Source organism: Siphateles boraxobius, unplaced genomic scaffold (assembly GCF_051911475.1).
Source record: "Siphateles boraxobius isolate OS27281-9 unplaced genomic scaffold, OSU_SipBor_1 11, whole genome shotgun sequence".
In the NCBI taxonomy this organism is placed as follows: domain Eukaryota; kingdom Metazoa; phylum Chordata; class Actinopteri; order Cypriniformes; family Leuciscidae; genus Siphateles; species Siphateles boraxobius.
Genome location: NW_027508711.1, coordinates 7,507,797 through 7,529,830, shown reverse-complemented (window position 1 = coordinate 7,529,830; position 22,034 = coordinate 7,507,797). Strand labels below are relative to the sequence as shown.

The 22,034-nt window shown below is 39.0% G+C and overlaps 1 protein-coding gene across 1 annotated transcript in view; it reads right to left on the bottom strand.

Moving 5' to 3' along the window:
* The window catches only part of taok1b (TAO kinase 1b), a 49,016-nt gene that overhangs the window by 22,993 nt on the left and 3,989 nt on the right, over positions 1-22,034 (bottom strand). The window lies entirely within an intron of this gene.

Below are 22,034 nucleotides of genomic sequence, written 5' to 3'. Positions count from 1 at the left end.
TTACGTTTTCATGTAGACGGAGACCGAGCATGTGTGGACGGGATTTTTTTTAAAAACGCTGTAGGAAAAACTCCGGTTATAAAAATATCCGTGTCCGTGTGGACATGGCCTTATATTCACATATAAACAGGGTTCCTACACATTTTCTATTTCAAAATTCCATACTTTTCCAGACTCAAATTTTCAGACCCCCTTCCAAACAACCATATTTAAAATAAATGGTTCACACATATTTATTTTCGCTGAATAGTAGTCATCTGTAGATACATATAAATATAGAAATATAGATATAAATATAGAATAATGGTGTTTTGGGGGGCTTGAAAATGAAAACTTTTGGAAACATTTATTTTTAGAAATTATTTTTTATTAACAATAAGAATATTTATTAATTTTACATATTTAAAAAAAACTGAATAGGGGCAATGGTCTGGAAAAAAAAATATTTTTCCATACTTTTCCAAACTATGTAGGAACCCTGTGTGATCAATTACCATTACAATAATCTCACCTAGCATAAATGTTTGCTCACTCAATTGTTTTTTTATAATATTGTTGTGCTGTGTGTTTGTTGTCCAGTAGCTTACACAGTGCAAAGCAGCTTGATTTGAAACTTTGAATTGAATTTACAAAAAAAGTAAACAGTCAGTCAGTAATAAAATAAGAACAAACAAACAAATTACAAATGATAGCACAAATACAAACAACAGAATAAAGAAAAAAAATGATTAAACAACAGTTCTTTAGTTTTTTCGGGTAGGTCTAAATATTCAGGTACAGAAATACTACAGAAATTGGACAAAGTAATCAAATGTAAAATAACACTGGATCGTCTTAATTGTAAAAAATTAAATACAGAATAATCCTTACAGAACTTTGAAATTAAATGTTGTGTGTATTTGACAGTTTAAGAGCAAAAGCAGCGTAAAAGAACTCAATTGGGAAATCGCAAGCTGTTTGAGAATCAGCTTTATGTGTCCACGCTTTGGGTGTGAGCACGAAACCTGCGAAGAAAAAAAAAAAAGCCAAAATTCACGCCTTGTAGCACCAACTCTATTCAACCAGAGCGAATGAAAGAGTGATTAAGGCTAAGTTCAGACTGCAGGTAAATGTGAATAACCCTTTTGCTCATATGTAACTCCGATCTGTTTTTGTCATGACAGTGTGTGAACAGCACAAACCACATGGAATCTGATCTTTTCCATTTAGATTTGGGCCACTTCCATATGTTTGTTTGTTTGTATCTTCTAGATGGGCTACTGAATATGACAAGTAGCACTTATTCACACACGCAATCGCTCTCTCACTAATGCGTTCAGTCTTACAGTGCTACTTTATCTTTGTCAGATTTCGAATGAGCAGAAATCTGTTACAAATGTAGTGACCCATAGATAAAATAACTGACAAAAACGTTATTTTCATCTTTTCAAACAAAATATGCACTGCAAAAAGCAGCAATGATATTTAACTTTTAATGCTGATAACCATGTAATAAGCTTGGCATGTCCTAGGAAAATGTTTTTGCACACGAGTGTTCCAATAAACCACATTGAAACTATTCTCCTAGTTTCAAATTTCCTCAGGGAGTGAAGATGGAGCATGGTTTTTGATATCAGTAAGCGAGGAGTGGTGCGGGAAATGGTGAACCTGGAGTGTAGTGATTATTGAACGCTTTAAGAGCGCGGAGGGGAAATTGTTGGCGATCCACTACACACACATACTCTGCAGCCTGCAAAGTCCTATATGTAAATAGCCAGAGACACGACGTAGTTCCACAGAAAATCATATATTTTTATTTTTTTTCCCCCATCCACTCACGATCACAGCTTATTTCAGACTCCCGCAAAAATCACATTCTCGCAGACTCCCGCGATAACACATTCTCTTGCACATGTAGTTAACAATCTCCCTCTCTTCTTTAAATAAAAAAAATGAAAGGATGACATTGACATATTAAAAAAAATGAAAGGATGACATTGACATAAAAAACATTGTCACCAAAAACAAACGATTTTCAGAACACAGTAACATTTAAGTGAGCTTAAGTATTTAAACAAACAAAAAATTTACCAAGATAAATGCTCAATAGTTCAGATATTACAATTTCCATACACCCTCATACAGCGCTTTAAGAAGCATAAGTGAGGAAGCACCTTTCTTCGTCAAACAGTCACAAGTTGTGACTTGGCTTCTGACCAACGCACTTCTTTGATTTTGTTAGCATGTAGGATCTCTTTGCCACTACTTATTTCTAATCTTAGTCTCTTCTCTGTGACCTGTTTTGTAGACTTAAGAGCGTCAAACAGGGAATGGTTATCAGTAACACAAATAAGGGGAAGAGCATTAAGATCAGCTTTACCAGTGGTAAGCTCAGAGTAGAGAATAGCCAAGAACATAGCATTGTCAATACCATCTGACATGGCAAGGGTTTCTTCTGCCAGCGTGCTTCTTACCACACGTCTGATTTTCTTGGACTGCCAAAACAGAGGAGAGAACTTTCCTGTTTTTTCCATGAGGGCAATTAAAATCCCTCCCTGTGTACCTCCATCTGGAAGATTGCCCAGGGAAGCATCACTGAAAACCACCAAACACAAGCTTGTGTGGACTATAACCATGCACATTGATCATACTGTTTTTGGCCATTAGAGCACAGTCTAGAGCAGTCTGCCAGCCACACCCGTTTTCCCTTTTCACCTTCAGGAGGAGCTCAGTCAGTGTCATGTTGTGCCAGGCTCCAACTCATGTAAATCCATTGCCACCGTCTCATTGTACTCTGAGGCTAAAGGCAAACCAACAGTAGGCTTGGGCTTGGTCCTGCTATATCTTTGACATACCTCACAGTCACGGATGATCTCTTGCAGAATAACTAGGCAGTCTTTATCAGTATTTCCAGAGCTGAGAATGAGCCTCTGCAGCCGGTCTGCGGAGGCGTGGCCAAACTGCTTGTGGAGCTTCAGGAGAACTTTATGCTTCTCTTTTGTAGACATATCTGCTGTAACGACAAGGATTTCACTTTCATTGGTGTCCACTTCAGTATTACCATCTCTAATGTCAACACAATAGTGTCCCGAACTAGTGAGCTCAAGAGGCACTGGTTGCTTGAACATGACAACTCTATCATTCTCAATGTCTAAAACAGTTCCTGCTCTCTTTAGAGACATTTTGCTCAGCAGTAAAGGAATATCAACAGGAACAACTTCCATTTCAATGTGACATTTTGTTAGTCCGATCTTAGCGGGAAGCTTCACCTTTCTGTTGGAGTGTACCACCTGACCATCACCAAATCTGAAAGGTCTGCAGCTTGAAAATTCTGTTTGCAGCAGTTCGTTTATTTGACTTTGGCTCAGATCTTTCATGTAACTATCCAGCCACTTCTCACCACAAACAGTACGTGTGAATGCAGTGTCAATGATAGCTGATCCCAGTGATTCAGTTAGGAAGATCTCAGAGTCCGTAATGACTTTTGTAAATAGTGCAATATTACACTCTTCCACATTTTCATCTTCTGCTAGCTTTACTTCATTTCTCCGATGAGGAGAGTCTTTGGCCCAATGGTACGTGCTCTGACAAATTACACATTTTGTTCTCTTACCATATTTGTCGAGTGGGTTTGTACCTTGTTGTGACTGCCGCTGTCTGCTCTGTGACGGGCCGTTGTTCCATCTGAATTTGCCCGGTGGCCTCTGCTCCGTGAAAAACGCCGCATCTTGAGTCTCGCTGCCGCCGCTTACTCCACTGGTTTTTCCTCCGAAAATCCGCTTCAACGCAGACTTCATGGATGCGAATGTCAAATCCGTGCACGCTGTAAGTGCTAGCTGCCTACTTATCTCCTCGAGACAAGCTGTGTCCAGGAGTTTAAACGCTAACACGGCGTCAGGCAGGGTCATGTCGTTCTTCTTCATGCGGTTATATCTCTGCTCAAAGTCTATGATGTAGTCCGTCTTGGACACCGCACTGTCTTTGTAAATCGAGTCGAAATGAGTACGCTTCATAAGCGCGGTCTTTTTCTTCTCTCAAGAATATCACGTCCAGCTTAGCTAGCAAGATTTCCATACCGTCATCTTTGTTTAGATCGTTCGCGGGTATTTCCAAAGCAGTCTCTCTGGCTCGCCCCTCGAGCCCCAGCACCACCGCGAGTGGCTGCTTCTTCTTGTCCAAGTCCGTAAGAAGTCTCCAAATACTAACTTCATTTTTCCAGCACTCGTATGGTCGGGTTTCGTCAAGCTTAGGCGGTACTCTGTAGTTGGAAACCATCCTCTGCTACCATGTAAATAGCCAGAGACACGACGTAGTTCCACAGAAAATCATATATTTTTATTTTTCACGATCACAGCTTATATCAGACTCTCGCAAAAATCACATTCTCGCAGACTCCCGCGATAACACATTCTCTTGCACATGTAGTTAACACTATACCTCGTCCTGGGTCAACAATTCATTCAGTAATGTTAGCGAGTTTTGATGTAGGCGTGTATGCTGTTTAATGTTGATGATCACATTATTTTACATTTGCATCTGCTTACATATGCTATCGCTCGTTTCTGCTACTTCTTCACATCTTTTGATCAAGAAATTCAGTACTCTTTAAGATGATGTCAAAGCGCCCCCACCTTATAAAAGTGAAAACACTGAAAGCCAGAAATTTCCGTCAATGGCGGGGAAGCACTGTCTCACACATGACAGAAATTTCCATCAATGGTGGGGAAAGAGTTAATGTCATCTGACATCTGTATTTACTTTCGTACACTCTCAGAAAAAAAAAAGTGCAAAAGGGGTCACTGGGGCAGTACCTTTTCAAAAGGTACACTTTTATACCTAAAGGGTGCATATTGATAACTTAATGTTTAAGGGTGTCACGATTTCGATCGAAATTAATTCACAAACTCAAAAATCGAAATAAAAAATGGAATCGTCGATACTGCCACGCCCCCATGTCGCGCCCGTGATGGAAAGTTCGGATCGTTTTACTGACTCTATTGTTCAATCTCGTTCATCAAAATTAACTAATCTTTTTTCTAGTCATTTCAGGGGCTTTAAATGTTATACTTTTAACAGGCAAATTCCCCGAACAAATCCAACGCAATCTTGATCATATTCTGAATTAAGAAATCATTATAATGCAGTCAAAAGTAATTTACAGGGAACATTAATACTTGACCTTCCGAGTCTTTTGTTCATTTGTCGCGTGACAGAGGCCATGAACGGATCGTTCATGAACGACTCATCACGGCGCGGGGAAAGAAAACACACGTGTTGAAAGGCTGTGAGTCCTCTAACTTGGATTCTATGACCGAGCCCGAACTTGGCCGATATTTCTCGTCACTATCCTCGGGCCGGGCTCTTGATCTATAGACGTGCACTCCCAACGCAATAGAGTGCGGCGCGGGACTAGATTTGATGGCCGAGTGCGAGCGCGGGCGGTAATGCACTCACTCTGTGTGTGCGGGAGGATAAAAAGATTCGCGGGACTCCCGCAAACTAGAAATATCTATGAATAAAACATATAAAAACTAATACATTTTTGTTCATCTGTTGCCGAAAAGCAACAAGAACAACTAAAACAAAATAGAAATGATTTACAGGCCAGAGTTTCTATTTATAACATGTTTGCAGTGTTGAGCGATTTAGCCAATCACAGATATATGTGTTGGTTTCTTGAACGCAATGACCAATCAGAACCATTTAAGATAGACTCTCCTCACCGCTCAAAACTGACTTTTTGTTCAGTGCTGAATTCTGTAAGCTGGCAAATCCTCTAATTATAACAAACAAAGTGTAGGCTATATATTATGAAAGATTCATTGTGCAGTCAGCTTCACTGATAATAACAGAGATGTGTGAGATTGCGATGAACTGATGTCAGATTTTTAGGAGCAACAGCAACCTGTGCTTAAAAAAAAAAATCGAGAATCGAATCTAACCGTGACCTTAGAATCGAAAATGTAATCGAATCGAGGATTTGGAGAATCGTGACACCCCTATTAATGTTACATATTAATACCACGCCTAAAGTGTACAAATACCTAAAAGTAACAAAAGTTTAGTTTTTGGAAAGGTACCGCACGAGAATCGAATCTAACCGTGACCTTAGAATCGAAAATGTAATCGAATCGAGGATTTGGAGAATCGTGACACCCCTATTAATGTTACATATTAATACCACGCCTAAAGTGTACAAATACCTAAAAGTAACAAAAGTTTAGTTTTTGGAAAGGTACCGCCACGGGACAGCTTTTGTACCTTGTAGGCTTTTCAAACTTGAAATAGTTAACCCTGGGTCATTCTAAACTCAGAGTAAACGTAATGCTGGACTATCTTTATTCACCTTTTCACACTGCTCATACTATACCCGGGTTTTAACAGTTAATCCTGGGTATTCATAAATTGCCAGTTCGCTCTGTAAAATTCGCTCTCGCCGCCCTGCCAGCGACGACGTGGAAAGATTCGTGGACGCTCTGATGCTCTGACGTAGATCAAATGCTTGGTCTTTTTTAAAACTTCATTTAAAGGGGCCGCAAAGCAAACATGCATGTCGATCGTTATTTTTGCAGAAAATTGATCGATGGAAAGAACTGTGGTGTGGCTTTTGTGTTCATGATTAAGTTATATTCTAATGTACATTCCCGCAGAAAAAAAAGTGTATTAGCACGAAAATCTTGCCTATAAATAGTGTTGCGAGCCTTCTTATCAAATTCAAATGATCGACCTCTCCTCTATTTTGCTTGGGAACTAATGTGGTCGGAACCAAAGTTTACAGGACTGCATTCTCTGGAATCCTCTCAAACGGAGCACTTCTACATTCCGATTTGTTGCCGCCGAACCGCGTCATAGCTCATTACCATAAAGTTGACCAGATTTCAACTCTCCTCGCCGCTCTCACCATCCAAGACGCGCCGTGCCGCCCTCGCCGGAGCTCGCCGCCGGCTCTCATTGAAAATGAATGACTTCTGGCCACTTTCACGCTCTCGCCGGCGGCGGTGGAAACCCTGGGTTAAAGTCTTTATTTGCATATTTGTGGTGTCAGTGGTACTCACTGGACAAATGCAGCATGTGACCCATTTACATAAAGGCTCTAGCATTGCGCGGCCTAATTACACATTGCTGACTGTAATATCAAGTTTTTTCTGAGGGAACTTTTGAACTATAAAAGGTAAGAATGATGGTCTCTTCTTCACTCCAATATTTCCATCGCCGTTTCATATTTTTCCTATCATACACAGAAACGACTGTTATATGCTTTGTGCATTGTTGCCATGACTGCCTAAAGTGTGTGAATATAAGGCATGCGATTGGTTGTGGGTTGTAGGTCAGTCCAGGACAATGATCTGTTCACAATGAAATCTGATATTGGCCACATTTAGGGCTGGACGATAAATCAATTTTATCGATTAACTCGAATGTGTAGTTTACGTCGCTTTGTTTGAATGAAAATCGTTTTTCTCTTTAACATCCGCCGACGCTCCCGTCTGGGCTCCCGTAGTTCCGAATAGGCTCAGCGCTTGCCATAGAGAGAGATACACAAACAACATGGCAAATGAAAAAGACTGCAGCAGCACACCCCCCAAAAATATTTACAAATTGAATTCGCAGGGCTGCCAACTCTCATGAATTCACAGTGAGAGACACGCAATTGTCACTTTTTACACGCTCTCACATAGGGCTGGGTAAAAGTATCGATTCATCAATGCATTGCAATTATTTGTTTCTCAATTCAATATCCATTCATCAAATCCTATGAATCGTTTCAGCCCACCGGCCACTGGCGGCGCTGTGGGCAACACTCTAGTGAGAGCGCATAGTGTTGTACAAGTGGAAGCGCTTTACCAAAACAGCAAGATGACGGACAGTAGCTGCACTCCGTTCAAGCCTGCACCGCCAACCAGGGATGTCGTTAGGCCTATTTTAAGGGGGCTGAAGCTACCCCAAAATGTTACTAAGCCCCCCTAAATGATAATAAGAACAACAATAAGTCTCCGGGAGTTTCCCGCATATTGATAGCGGCTCCCTGATGTCCGCAAATTAGTTAAAATCTCCCGAAATCTAGAGCTCGCGACCTCCAAACTGCGTAGCGCGCACGACAGAGAGAGAGCGAGAGTCCTTGCGTGTGTGTGCGAATGTGCGCGCATTCATGAGAATGTGTGCCTCATGAAGCGCTTTTTTTTTATGAGTATGCACATTTTGTGTTTCTGTTTACATTTCTTTTATAACTTGAATGTATAGGAAGAAAGAAATATACTTTCTATTACAGTTACATGCACTTTAGAGGTGTGTTAATAAAGCACCTGTTTGTTACAGTTGTGGTTTGTATTCAAAGTATGTACAATATTGTACAGTTTGTTCTGCTAAATAAACCATGACAGGAAACATGCTGGGGTCAATTTGTTCTTAAACATTGGTAATACTGCACACATTATTTAAAAATATACTCAGGTACTTAATTACTTGTGTATTTACTAATTATTGAATCGATATCGAAGCTAATAAATCAATATCGAATCGAAATCGAATCGAAGCCTCAAGAATCGTAATCGAATCGAATTGTGAAATTCCTAACAATACCCAGCCCTACTCTCACGCCACACATCAATTTTCTCATGCAGAGAAAAATCACGAAGCAAAGAGGACACTGATACCGGCGGCAGACAAGACAGAGAAGGTTACTATTGATATGAAACAGATTCTCAGCTCTCAGATTCTGTCAATTTAATTACAAAATTCAAACAATAAATACCGTTTTGGCACTTAAATGTGACGTGACAGATCACGGACAGATCTCAGTTCAAACGGCACGTGAACTGATCATCTATTACTCTTTACTAGTCTACCAGTTAATAGTAAATAAACAAATATAGCCAGGTAATTTGAAAGATACAGTTCAACTTACCGAAATGCAATAAAAAAATCGATCGATCAGTGTTTTCCAACCGTGGAAAGAGGTCCATAAAAAAAAACTGCTATAGAGGGGAGTATTTTGTTAAATATGATAACTATTTTACATATTTATTATATTTTTACCTATATCATTAAAATATTATATTATATTATTAAATATTATGTTATTTTAACCTTTAATAATAATACCAGTTGACAGGGCTCTCTGTATGTTTACAGAATAAGGTGAGTTTTTTTTGAGAAAAATTAACACAATAACGTATCTACTGTACCTAATATTTATCCAAATGAAACGATATTGGATCAAATCACAAGAATTGAAATTGTGAAATTTGTGTCAAGCAATAATGAAAACAGTAGCATACCAGTCATTGTACCATGTAAACATTGTGTTGTCACCAAACTTAATCAAATTCTGTGTAGTTACCAAATGTTTTGACAATCACAATACACTTATTGTGATGCAAGTTTTTTTTTTACATTCCCCCAATCCACCTATTTTATGGTATGTTACGTTATGTTACTTTACATTTTCACTGTTTACAAAGGCAGGGCCTGCCATCTTGTCTATTTGGCTTGTTGTTTCTGATTGCACTTTAACCCCAAGGGGGAAATCCAGATCAAATCCCAGAAGGGAAAATCAAAACAAAATTAAGTTAAAACTTGTTTTGAACAATTTCTTTGTCATCTGCAGATTGATTTTGAGTAGGTGACTTTTTGTGAAAAAATCTGGGATTTATTTTTTTAGGCCATATCGCCCAGCCCTAGCCACATTTAAAACAATAATGTGAACAGCTATACAAAAATCAGATTTGAGCAATAAATCAGAATTGAGCTCTAAGGCTCGCAGTGTGAACGTGAACTAAAAGGAGGTGGGTGTGTTGGAGACAAGGAAGCACAGCTGGTGTCCGTGTATCAATACTGTGGAAAATGAATATCAGAACCATTTCAAATATTTCAGGATTGATACACATTGAAAAAATCTATATTTTTGACAACACTAGTTACCTACCCAGATCTTTATTTTCCTTTTACAAATCTGTAGGTTGAGCTGCAAATACATGATAAGCCAGATGAGCGACTGTGGATTTGTTAAACAGGAACAGACCATGAGGCCACAGTTCCCGTCTTATCTTCAGATACTAATTCCAAACAACGACCTGTGACCTGACCTTTGTTTACAGGCTGTAAATACAGTAATATCGCAGCACGACAGCCGACGTGCTCCCAGCTTTCACATTGACCTGCTCTGCTGCATTCTTATCACCTCTTCAGGCTCATACAGGTTTGGAGGGATTTGAAGCACTGTGTTGAATAGCAGTCAAACTCTGGGCGTATTCACGAACCATTAGAGCTGATTAGCTGGATAAATGAAAGAACAATTGTGGGTTGGTTACCCCTTTTCCATTCAAATGGAATTTCCACTGACTTGAGAGCCGAAGCGATGACATAACGGACTACATTCCAGCATAACACTTGTAATATGTTTATCTGTAGGGAGGTTATGAGTCTTTATGCCATGACAAGCTGCTTTTTATGCAACCGTCAGACATAAAACTCAGTCCTTAATTTATCAATAAAGTGGCTAGAGTAGCTGCCTAGCAATCACATCATCACTGCAAATCATATTTCTACTTTAAGGTGTTTAAGGGGGGGGTTTGTGTCAGTTGTTGTTGTTAAGTTAAAAACTTTAATTGGTGTCGCATTGTACCACCCACAGCACTCTGAAGTTATACTCCTGGTCGAGACCAGAAAATTTGTCAAGTGTAGAACCTATTATTTTGGCTGGAAATGTCTGGAAATGGTACAGGTTGGGCATTGGCACCCTGTGTAGATACTTCTTATGTAGTTGCTCAAAGCAAACATATTCCAAAAAGTCCATTGTGCAGTGAGTTAAGACCACTGGCTTTTTCACTATCCTTTATCACCGCTGCAGTGACTGCATTAGTCAGAGCATCTGTGGGTAAACAACAGATTTAGCCCTTCAAAAACTATTCCTTAGACATGTGATAACAGAGAAGGGAAGCTCGAGTCACAAGACAGGCCGTGGAGGGTGACTACCAAACGCTTAATGCTCTGACAGGTTGGGATTTATTATCTTTCTCCTTTAGAGAACTACATTTGGAGATTTTCTAAAGACAGTATTCCTTCCTACAGAGCTCATTTCTTTAATGCCAATTCGCTGCTTTTCTATAATTTTTCTATGTAAACGTGCTAGACAGACATGATTGACCACTGCATGTCTACTGCATCTTCTTGCACACTACACAGGGCTGAAGTTAAAAGTAGCTCAACCTGGGGCTGATCGATAATGGCAAGTGATCAACATCCGTAAAGATGCAGCACTTGCACAATGGGGCAAGTGACAGTTCCGTCATCTGGCCCGTGTGTTTCACACTGGACCCCGGCAGTCCTTATTGTTGAGTCAGAAATTCAATAAGAACAAAGAAACTAATTACAAAAATAAATGGACAAATAAATACAACAGAACGAACATGCAAATTAAATAACAGAGACAGTGTTTTAAACTTTTCAGGAAGATACTAAGAGCGGTATTCAGATAAGTAATAGCCTACACCAAAAAAAATGGAATAATCAAATGTAAAATAACACTGCAGTCTTACTGTTCACATTAAATATAGATTCATCCTTATTAAAGCTAGTTATTCAGGTCAAGATCAGTGAGCTATTTTTTATCATGAAAAAATTCCAAACCGTTCAAACTTGCGCGCAGCGTAATGTGTTTTTTGTCATTTGGCATGGAGGCGAATGTTACACCGTGTCCAAACCAGATGGATGCGATAAGATTCCATTTCAAACAATTTGACTGTATAATAATCTGATATGCTTTTAACATTAAATAAAGCACATAAATAGTAGCCAGGGTTTCCCGCAGAAAATGTGTTAGTTAAGGTGGTGGTGGGTCGGGTCGGGTGGTGGGGGGGGACGGGTGTGTATGGGGGTCGTCGGGGGTCCAGGAGGAAATTGCATAACTCCTGACACAAATTAAGACAAATACTGAAACTTGAGTCTTATATCTTTTTAGTTTGTCAAGGTAATACAATTTCATCTGATAGTAATGTTATCCGTGGTTCTCCAATTTTTTAGAGTGCCGTACCCCTCTTCCACTTAGACTGCAGTCACACCTTTTCCATAAAGGGACAATATTTGCCCCCTTTAATAAATTTTTCCATTTAATTTTTTTACCTTTGTAATATCTTTAAAAAATACATAATTCATTAAATAAAACAATGTTCAATAAATAGGCAATGTTAAAAATCGTTTAATATTAATACAAATATTGTATTAAAATCGCCAGTAGGTGGCGGTAATTCATTGTCTTTATGTGCGTCATCGAGTCATTCATTGAATCTCACGATTTGTTCAAAGCCACAGATTTCGTTGCAAAATAGAGCAATAAGCCTGACTATACTGTTTTAAATGTAGTAAATCACTTAATGTTACCCTTTTGTTTTGTATTTTAACTGTTGTATAAAATCAATGTCACATTTTAAATCGTGTGGATATTCGGGAAACATTGCATCAACATTAAAACCCCTGCTGGATATCAGCCTGCATTTTTTCGCACAAGCAGCGCAAGCGGCTCGTGACAGAACATAGACCGACTGAATGACACTTCAATTTAAGTTGAAAATCTCAAATGAAGATTGCTGAACTCCAGCTTGTCTGTGTTCAGATCATCCGCGCTTCTTGAGCAGTGGATTAAACTGAAACTTTCCTATTTCAGACGACAAACTACGCTTGGCTAACGTTACTATCTTGTTCTGTAACTCACTTGCCTAGTAACCATAGTAATGGTGCGCATGCTTTCACGCTTTCTGTTATGACGTGGAGTGCGAGGTGCACTCAATCCTAGTAATAAAAAAATATATAATACTTTTGTAACGAAATCCAAGACTTTGTATACCAAGTTCAAGGTTTGTAAGGCCTTAATTTGAGATTATTTTTCAATGCTTTTAAGATTCTGCAGGTACCCTGGTTAATGTGTCTTGTCCCCTCACAATGACAGTAAACTAATTATTAGGCTAGGGTTACATTACATGAGTCACGTCACATAGTGGTCTATTTTCAGTTCAAAATGGTGAAAATAGACAAAAGTTTATTAGTTTGCCTGATTATTTTTGTGATTCGTTTAACATTTATGACCTAAAAAAAACTGTCAAATAGGAAATGTTTAGTTTAGCAACTTAGATCTCGCACTTGACCGACCGTAAACTGATGTGCGTCGAGTCGCTCCTGTCTATGAGTCGCTCTCTACTAAAATTCCCGCTGCGAACAAAGCCCACCTACTTTGATTTGATTGGTCATCTCAAATATTCTGACATTGACAAGCAGTGACAGACCAATGAGGCTCAGATGAACACACACACACACACACACACACACCCTGTCTTCTGTTTGTTCTGACGTGCTTGGCGCCGCTGCGGCAGGCGGCAGGCGTGTGTTGCTTAGGCGGCCGCCTTAGTAACAAAGTGCTGCGGGAAACCCTGGTAGCCTACCTGAGATTAGCATACTTTCGGTTCTCAGCGACGTCACAGAAATAGGAACCATTTCTAAAATAGAATAGTCACTAGAAAAAACAGAAAAAATGTCTCTAGATCTTGCAGGATTTTATTTCATTTCACTGCCCTGCATCTTAAGTAGTAAATGCAAAAACTGTTTCTGTGAGAATGCCCATTGTTGTGCTTGCCTGTACAACAGTCGACGCCACGATACCAGGGCGTTGCTATACAGGTCCTTCTAAAAAAATTAGCATATTGTGATAAAGTTCATTATTTTCCATAATGTAATGATAAAAATTATACTTTCATATATTTTAGATTCATTGCACACCAATTGAAATATTTCAGGTCATTTATTGTTTTAATACTGATGATTTTGGCATACAGCTCATGAAAACCCAAAATTCCTATTTAAAAAAATTAGCATATCATGAAAACGGTCTCTAAACGAGCTATTAACCTAATCAACCATCTGAATCAACTAATTAACTCTAAACACCTACAAAAGATTCCTGAGGCTTTTAAAAACTCCCAGCCTGTTTTTCATTACTCAAAACCGCAATCATGGGTAAGACTGCCGACCTGACTGCTGTCCAGAAGGCCATCATTGACACCCTCAAGCAAGAGAGTAAGACACAGAAAGAAATTTCTGAACAAATAGGCTGTTCCCAGAGTGCTGTATCAAGGCACCTCAGTGGGAAGTCTGTGGGAAGGAAAAAGTGTGGCAAAAAACGCTGCACAACGAGAAGAGGTGACCGGACCCTGAGAAAGATTGTGGAGAAGGACCAATTCCAGACCTTGGTGGACCTGCGGAAGCAGTGGACTGAGTCTGGAGTAGAAACATCCAGAGCCACCGTGCACAGGCGTGTGCAGGAAATAGGCTACAGGTGCCGCATTCCCCAGGTCAAGTCACTTTTGTACCAGAAACAGCGGCAGAAGCGCCTGACCTGGGCTACAGAGAAGCAGCACTGGACTGTTGCTCAGTGGTCCAAAGTACTTTTTTCGGATGAAAGCAAATTTTGCATGTCATTCGGAAATCAAGGTGCCAGAGTCTGGAGGAAGACTGGGGAGAAGGAAATGCCAAAATGCCTGAAGTCTAGTGTCAAGTACCCACAGTCAGTGATGGTCTGGGGTGCCATGTCAGCTGCTGGTGTTGGTCCACTGTGTTCTATCAAGGGCAGGGTCAATGCAGCTAGCTATCTAGCTATCTAGCTAGGAGATTTTGGAGCACTTCATGCTTCCATCTGCTGAAAACCTTTATGGAGATGAAGATTTCTTTTTTCAGCACGACCTGGCACCTGCTCACAGTGCCAAAACCACTGGTAAATGGTTTACTGACCATGGTATTACTGTGCTCAATTGGCCTGCCATAGAGAATCTGTGGGATATTGTGAAGAGAAAGTTGAGAGACGCAAGACCCAACACTCTGGATGAGCTTAAGGCCGCTATCGAAGCACCCTGGGCCTCCATAACACCTCAGAAGTGCCACAGGCTGATTGCCTCCATGCCACGCCGCATTGAAGCAGTCATTTCCCGAGTCATTTCCTTTCCAAAGAATTCCCGACCAAGTATTGAGTGCATAACTGAACATAATTATTTGAAGGTTGACTTTTTTTGTATTGAAAACACTTCTTTTATTGGTCGGATGAAATATGCTAATTTTTTTAGTTTTCATGAGCTGTATGCCAAAATCATCACTATTAAAACAATAAAACACCTGAAATATTTCAGTTGGTGTGCAATGAATCTAAAATATATGAAAGTTTAATTTTTATCATTACATTATGGAAAATAATGAACTTTATCACAATATGCTAATTTTTTTAGAAGGACCTGTACAGCTTCTAAGGTTTTCTAAATGTGGTTGCTTGGGTGGTCTGGGTTTGCTGGCCCAAATCAAGGGAAGACATCCTTGATAGTACTACAATATTTACATTTTTGGGGGGTGGGGGTGTGCAACCTACTTACAGTTAACCTTCGATCTACATTAAGTTAGGAAAAAGTATTACAACATTAAAAAAACACTTCTATAAAAATTATTTTCTGATGGCTGACAGCAAAAACAGTCAATATTGGACATAAATTCCAAGCTTTCCATGTACAGTAATGACTTTTTATGAAATCAGACAAACAAGCCCCACAGGGCAAAATCTTGCCTTACAAGGCTGAGTAAGCCTAATTAACCAAGTTGACTTCATTGATTGATTCGGTTCGTTAAAAAAAAATCCCTTCATAAATATCAAACACTTTCAGCCTATTCCACAGAAAACTGAGAAGAAAATGCTGAACTAGGCTACTCTTTACTGATGCTCCCCTGGGACCAAACAGAAAACAGCTCAGCATTCAGAAGGCTGTAGGGAATATTGTTATGCACCAGAGAATATTTATAATGTACAATTTATATCTTCACGGTTCACACTGTCATTTGAAATCCAACTTCCTAAATCTGCTTAGTGCTTACATTATAATTAGCCTACACTTTTTATAGATAATGTCTTTAACAACTGTACTTCAGCGTTGGATAATTTGGAGAATTTCAGATAAGACCTAGATGGAAGTGAAAATTATAACTAAACATGTTCATCAGCAGGACAATATATCATTAAAAAGAAAAAGAAACTGGGTTGCATGGCATGGGTGACAGTATACCAAGTAAAGCTGAGCGGTTAACTAGAAGACTATGCCGCTTTTTAACTTAGGCAGGCCTATACATGACAGAACAGAAGCTCAGCAAGAAAAGTCTGGGACACAGACTAGTAACTGCAGGAACTTGGTCATGATCTCTGGTTACTCTCTGTGGGAATTCCTTTCAACATGCTTTAAAAAAAATTGTGAGAGGGGTCTATTGGGCCTTAATCTCCAATAAACAGTGCAGATTTAGAGTTTGGATTTGCCAGGTCTTAACCTCTGCAAGGAATTCACACCACGATTATTAGCCTGAATCGTCATTACATAACGTGCTGTTAAATTCTCAACGACACAGTCAGAAGAGAGTAGACATAGAGAACAGCTTTCACAACACCTATCCGTCTGATTTTCAAAACCACTGAAAACAACAAACTAGGACAGATACATTTTTTTGGAGCATGCCATTTACTCTGAGGTCATGCTACTGCTGAATGATTGCAACCATACTGACATTCTTCCAGACAGCACTAACAGGAAATGCATATATTAAAAACTTCAACAGCCAAACAGAGATTATCCATCACATCTAGCCTACCTGGAGTTACAGGTGTGATTCAGAACCAAAAAGAACAGTTGGCTGACAAATATCAAGATTTCCAGGGAGTGTAAATGAACAAATAGCTAAATGACACAATCAGTGCCATCTGTTTGTTCCAGCGAGTTATGAAATGGATTGAAAGGGAGTATTTCATAACTAACACAAAGTTTTCTGCTGTACTGTTTGGAAACCAACTAATCACAAAGAATACAGAATTTACTTTTATACAATCTATTGCTGAAAGAATAAAAAATAACTTTAAAGAGTCAAAGAAAAGGTGAAGTCAAGCTGAGAGTTTACGTTGATTATTTTTGTATTCTTGTGTGTACCAGCACTGAAATTCAAATCACAGAGGCATTTGAACTATCCATGGTATTCTAACTCATCTTAGCTGTACATACTTGCATTGTTTCCTTAAAGGAATAAGTTCGTTATTTTCTACCCTCATGTAGGAGAAATGCTGCAGAATCTTTACACAGCCCTTATAAAGGGATAGTTCACCCAAAAATAAACATTAACCCATAATTTACTCACCCTCAAGCCATCCTAGGCGTATATGACTTTCTTCTTTCAGCCGAACACAATCTGAGTTATATTAAATAATATCCTAGCTCTTCCCAGCTTTGTAATGGTGTTGAATAGAGCACGAGTTTTTGAAGGTCCAAAAAGCACATCCATCCATCCATCCAAAAAGTAGGCCTAAAACCAGTGGATTAATAAATGGCCTCTGAAGCGAAGCGATGAGTTTTAGTAAGAAAATACCCATAATTCAAAGTAAAACTTTTATTAACTATAATCACTGGCTTCTGGCAATGGCCTTAAGCATGTTCACGAGAGAGTCGAGTTCCGGCGGAAGGGTGACCTCGGACCCGACAAATTAAAGGGTCTTTAATCATTTAAATTTTTGGGTGAACTAGGCCTATCGCTTTAACCCACTGGAGACGTATGGATTACTTTTATGATGGATGGATGCGCTTTTTATAATATAATTATTTAATATTCTGCGTTTGGCTGAAAGAAGAAAGTCATATCCACCTTATTCTGCTCTAAAAAATGCGCGCCGCCATGACGGCGACTCCGGTTGCCTACTTCCGGTTCGTACTGTATTAGCAGTGAGAGAATGAGTTCAGCCTCTACATGTGCTGTTGTTGGTTGTTTTAACAATTCAAAGAAAAAAACTTTTTAGAAACTGGGTGCTTTGAGCATAAGATAAAAAGGAGAGAATGCCTATGTCCAGTTCGTATCAGCTACATTCAATGCCAGTAGACATTTTTGGTTAGCTGCGCTAAAACTGAAACATCCAGAGCCACCGTGCACAGGCGTGTGCAGGAAATGGGCTACAGGTGCTGCATTCCCCAGGTCAAGCCACTTTTGAGCCAGAAACAGCGGCAGAAGCGCCTGACCTGGGCTACAGAGAAGCAGGACTGGACTGTTGCTCAGTGGTCCAAAGTACTTTTTTCGGATGAAAGCAAATTTTGCATGTCATTCAGAAATCAAGGTGCCAGAGTCTGGAGGAAGACTGGGGAGAAGGAAATGCCAAAATGCCTGAAGTCCAGTGCTGCTTCTCTGTAGCCCAGGCCAGGCGCTTCTGCCGCTGTCTCAAAAGTGGCTTGACCTGGGGAATGCGGCACCCATGATCCCATGGGTCTTACCCATGATTGCGGTTTTGAGTAATGAAACAGGCTGGGAGTTTTTATAAGCCTCAGTAATCTTTTGCATGTGTTTAGAGTTAATTAGTTGATTCAGATGATTTGGTTAATAGCTCGTTTAGAGACCCTTTTCATGATATGCTAATTTTTTGAGATAGGAATTTTGGGTTTTCATGAGCTGTATGCCAAAATCATCAGTATTAAAACAATAAAAGACCTGAAATATTTCAGCTGGTGTGCAATGAATCTAAAATATATGAAAGTTTAATTTTTATCATTACATTATGGAAAATAATGAACTTTATCACAATATGCTAATTTTTTGAGAAGGACCTGTAAGTTACTTGCCTCACATACATGAGAAGTATATCTATAGAAAGCTTGAAATGTGTACTTTTAAACAAAATAATTAAAAACGAGCAGAAATGGGCTGCTCTCTGCTTATGTATAGGTTAATTCGTATGAAGTGTGCATTTCTCTCTATCGGCGCGTTCACTACTGCGAAGATGGCGAGTCAGCATCATCAAATTTATCTTTGCAGTCAACACTGACAGAAAACACTAGTTATTAATAAACAATTCAAATGTTTAATGCATAATTATTGCTATTGTTTAATGCATAATTATAATTAATGCTTATTTCACATATTTTCTAACCAGCACATCACTGCGGGCGTTCTGAGCGAGCGGCATAATCTTCATAAAGCTTCGAACCGGAAAAGGACAAACGGCTTCCGGTTCAAACCCGCTATGAATCATGGGTAATTTCGCTAACCAGGAAAAAGGTGGATACACCTAGAATGGCTTGAGGCGAGGATGAGTAAATTATGGGATCATTTTCATTTTTGGATTAAAAATTCCCTCAATACAAAAACATAGGGCTGCTCAAATATGGCAAAAATTACAATTATTATTTTGATCAATACTGTAACTAGGGATGTGCGCAACGACTAATTTCATAAACATTTAAAGTGCCCCTATAATGCTATATTAAAGGCTCCTAATGTTGGTTTGGAGTCTCCTACAGGTTTACATGCATCCACGGTCAAAAAACAGTTTCAGTCTCTCGTATTATACATTGCACATCACCACATTTTTCAATGACTCTCAAACTACTCCATGGATAAATTAATGTCTCTAAATCCCTCTTTTCCGCAATTTACTCTGCTCTGATTGGCCAGACAGCTCAGTCTGTTGTGATTGGTCTACCACATACAGCTTTCCTGTCGGAAACAAAAACGCCCATTGCCATAACTGAACTTCAGCTCCATCCAGAGGTTTCCTGCAGCTCAGCGATTGTACACCCCGTTAACTACAGACAGTAAAGAACAATGACGTCTATTTTACCATATCATTCCGAGCTTGAGTCCGATGATGAAACATTGGAAGAACTAGTTATTCAACCCGAACCTCCATCGCAAGGACGACTTGAGCAGAACATTTCTCAGTGACACGCTACTCATTTTGAGGTACATTATGAGATGTTGCAGCTGTAATTCCTCAACAAATCAGCATTAACAAGTGTATGTCCATCAACAAACTGATGCTTATATTTCTAATGTATTGCAGTGCATGTGTGGGAACTGTATCAATAACGGTGCATATGTTCGCACTAGCGGTTATTGGCTTTCAAGAATAATCGGATATCGTTATCGGCCAAAATTGTAATATTATATAGCATTATAATATAGCATATTCTCATTATAATGGCATGTATATAACAGTCCCAATCATAGTTATTAATGTGCATTGCTGTTTGAGATGCGCACACTAAAGATAAAGATGATCACCGGTACAATTAAGCACTTTACTGCATCGTTCATTAACTCAACCAAATGCATCCTATATTAGATTATTAATAAGACACAAAATAAACATATTACAACTTGAAATGGCACAAAATGCTGCGAATGCTCAAGAGAACTTGTCTGTGCTTGTCATGAAGGCTTAACTCCATATGCGCTATTTCCGCCACAACGCGCTGAAACATTGGCGAACACGAGTGCACAACATGCTTTTATTATAATGTTATGAAGCCTATGTGACAGATTTGTGCAGCACTGAACTATCTTCCTTTTCGAAGTGATTCCAATCATTCAAAAACCATCATGGCGAACAGCGCGCATCTCTCAACTGAAGTAAATAATCTATATTATCTATATCGGCTTTGATATATCGGCCTAATTTTCTTATCGGATCGATAACATCGAAAATTACCATTTATCGGGCAATATTGATATGTGGTCGATAAATGTTGTGCATCCCTACAAAAATGTTTGTAAAAACAAATCTTGCTCCATCCTTCATCTTTGCTCAAAGTAGTAAGAACGACAGACAATCTCCATTAGTTTTAGGTAATAGTGGCCCACAGCTGATTAGCAGAAGTATTTCAGTAAGCCAGTAATAATGTGATTTAGCCAGTTAGCCGGAGATTTATACATTATAAAACAAAAATCTAAGTTTTGAACACCCGTAATTTGAAAGGTAATTTTCAAAAATCCATAATAGGGGCACTTTAAAAGGAAATTTTGCATCCGACAAGTCAACTAGTTTAAACTTCCTTTCATACTGCATTTTCCTTCATAACCATTTAGTATAACAAGCCTATAAGCAAGCTTAATTGTTATATGCTAATTTGACATGACATTGAAGAAAACAGAAACGTTTTTTGTAGGCTTTCATAATAGCCTTCACCTTGCTCATCTTCAAGTGGACATTTCTCTGAAGCCGCCATGAATTAAAATGAATGCATCCAAAATGATTTTGTTTTCCATTCCGAGTCCGACATACATTTTAAAATGTATAAAAGTGTAACATTAACATGACGGTAATTTAACCATAGCCTTTGTAAAAATATAAAACAAAACATTAAATGTGCAAAATAAATTGTAAACGACTACTATTTCCAAGTCGACTAGCAGCAGCAGTATCGTTTAATCGACTAGTCGAATAGTCTCGCACATGAGTATGACCAAAATGTAACACGTAGTTTTTATTTATGATAGAGCTATACATCAAATATATTTTTCTGGAAATAAGGTTGTTGGAGTATCAACATTTTGGATACCACTGCAATTTCACAATACCAAAGCAGAAACCAATACTATGCAAACTAATGCAATTAGAAAAAGTCCTAAAACAATTATTAAAGAAGAGTGAACGTGAATTTATGTGAATACTCGCCAAAATGAGCATTTTGACATTTTTGTGTATTTGACTGCTCAGGCGTGTATCCGAACCCCAAAGTATACTACACTTGAAGGCTTACTGCGGTAATCGGTGTTAGGCCATACAATGATTACATTACTTTTTAATGGAAATAAAAACCATTTAGTTCAGTTAGACAACCAACGCTACAATTAGAAACTGAAAGCTCCTGCTCTGCTTCATATAGCACGAGCTGTAGCGTTGCAGCGCAGACGGAGTCAGATTTCACTGATCACATGACAAGAGTAAGGAGAGATGAGATGACTGACAGGGAGATGGCGGAGGATTTGAGGAAATTTAAAATCCCTCTTTTCCACCTCGCGTTTAAATCACTTATGAATGCCATGTGCATTTTACTTTTGCTTTCAAATTAGCAGCTATTTGGGGCCGGCAATAGCTTGAATGGTGGGTTCATTATTATTCTTAATGAAAAACATAACAAAACAGTACAATGAACTCGCTTGTATTAAACAGAACTTTTATCAACAAAATGAACAAGCACGGCATACACCATGCAACAGGCCTAATATAAAATAAC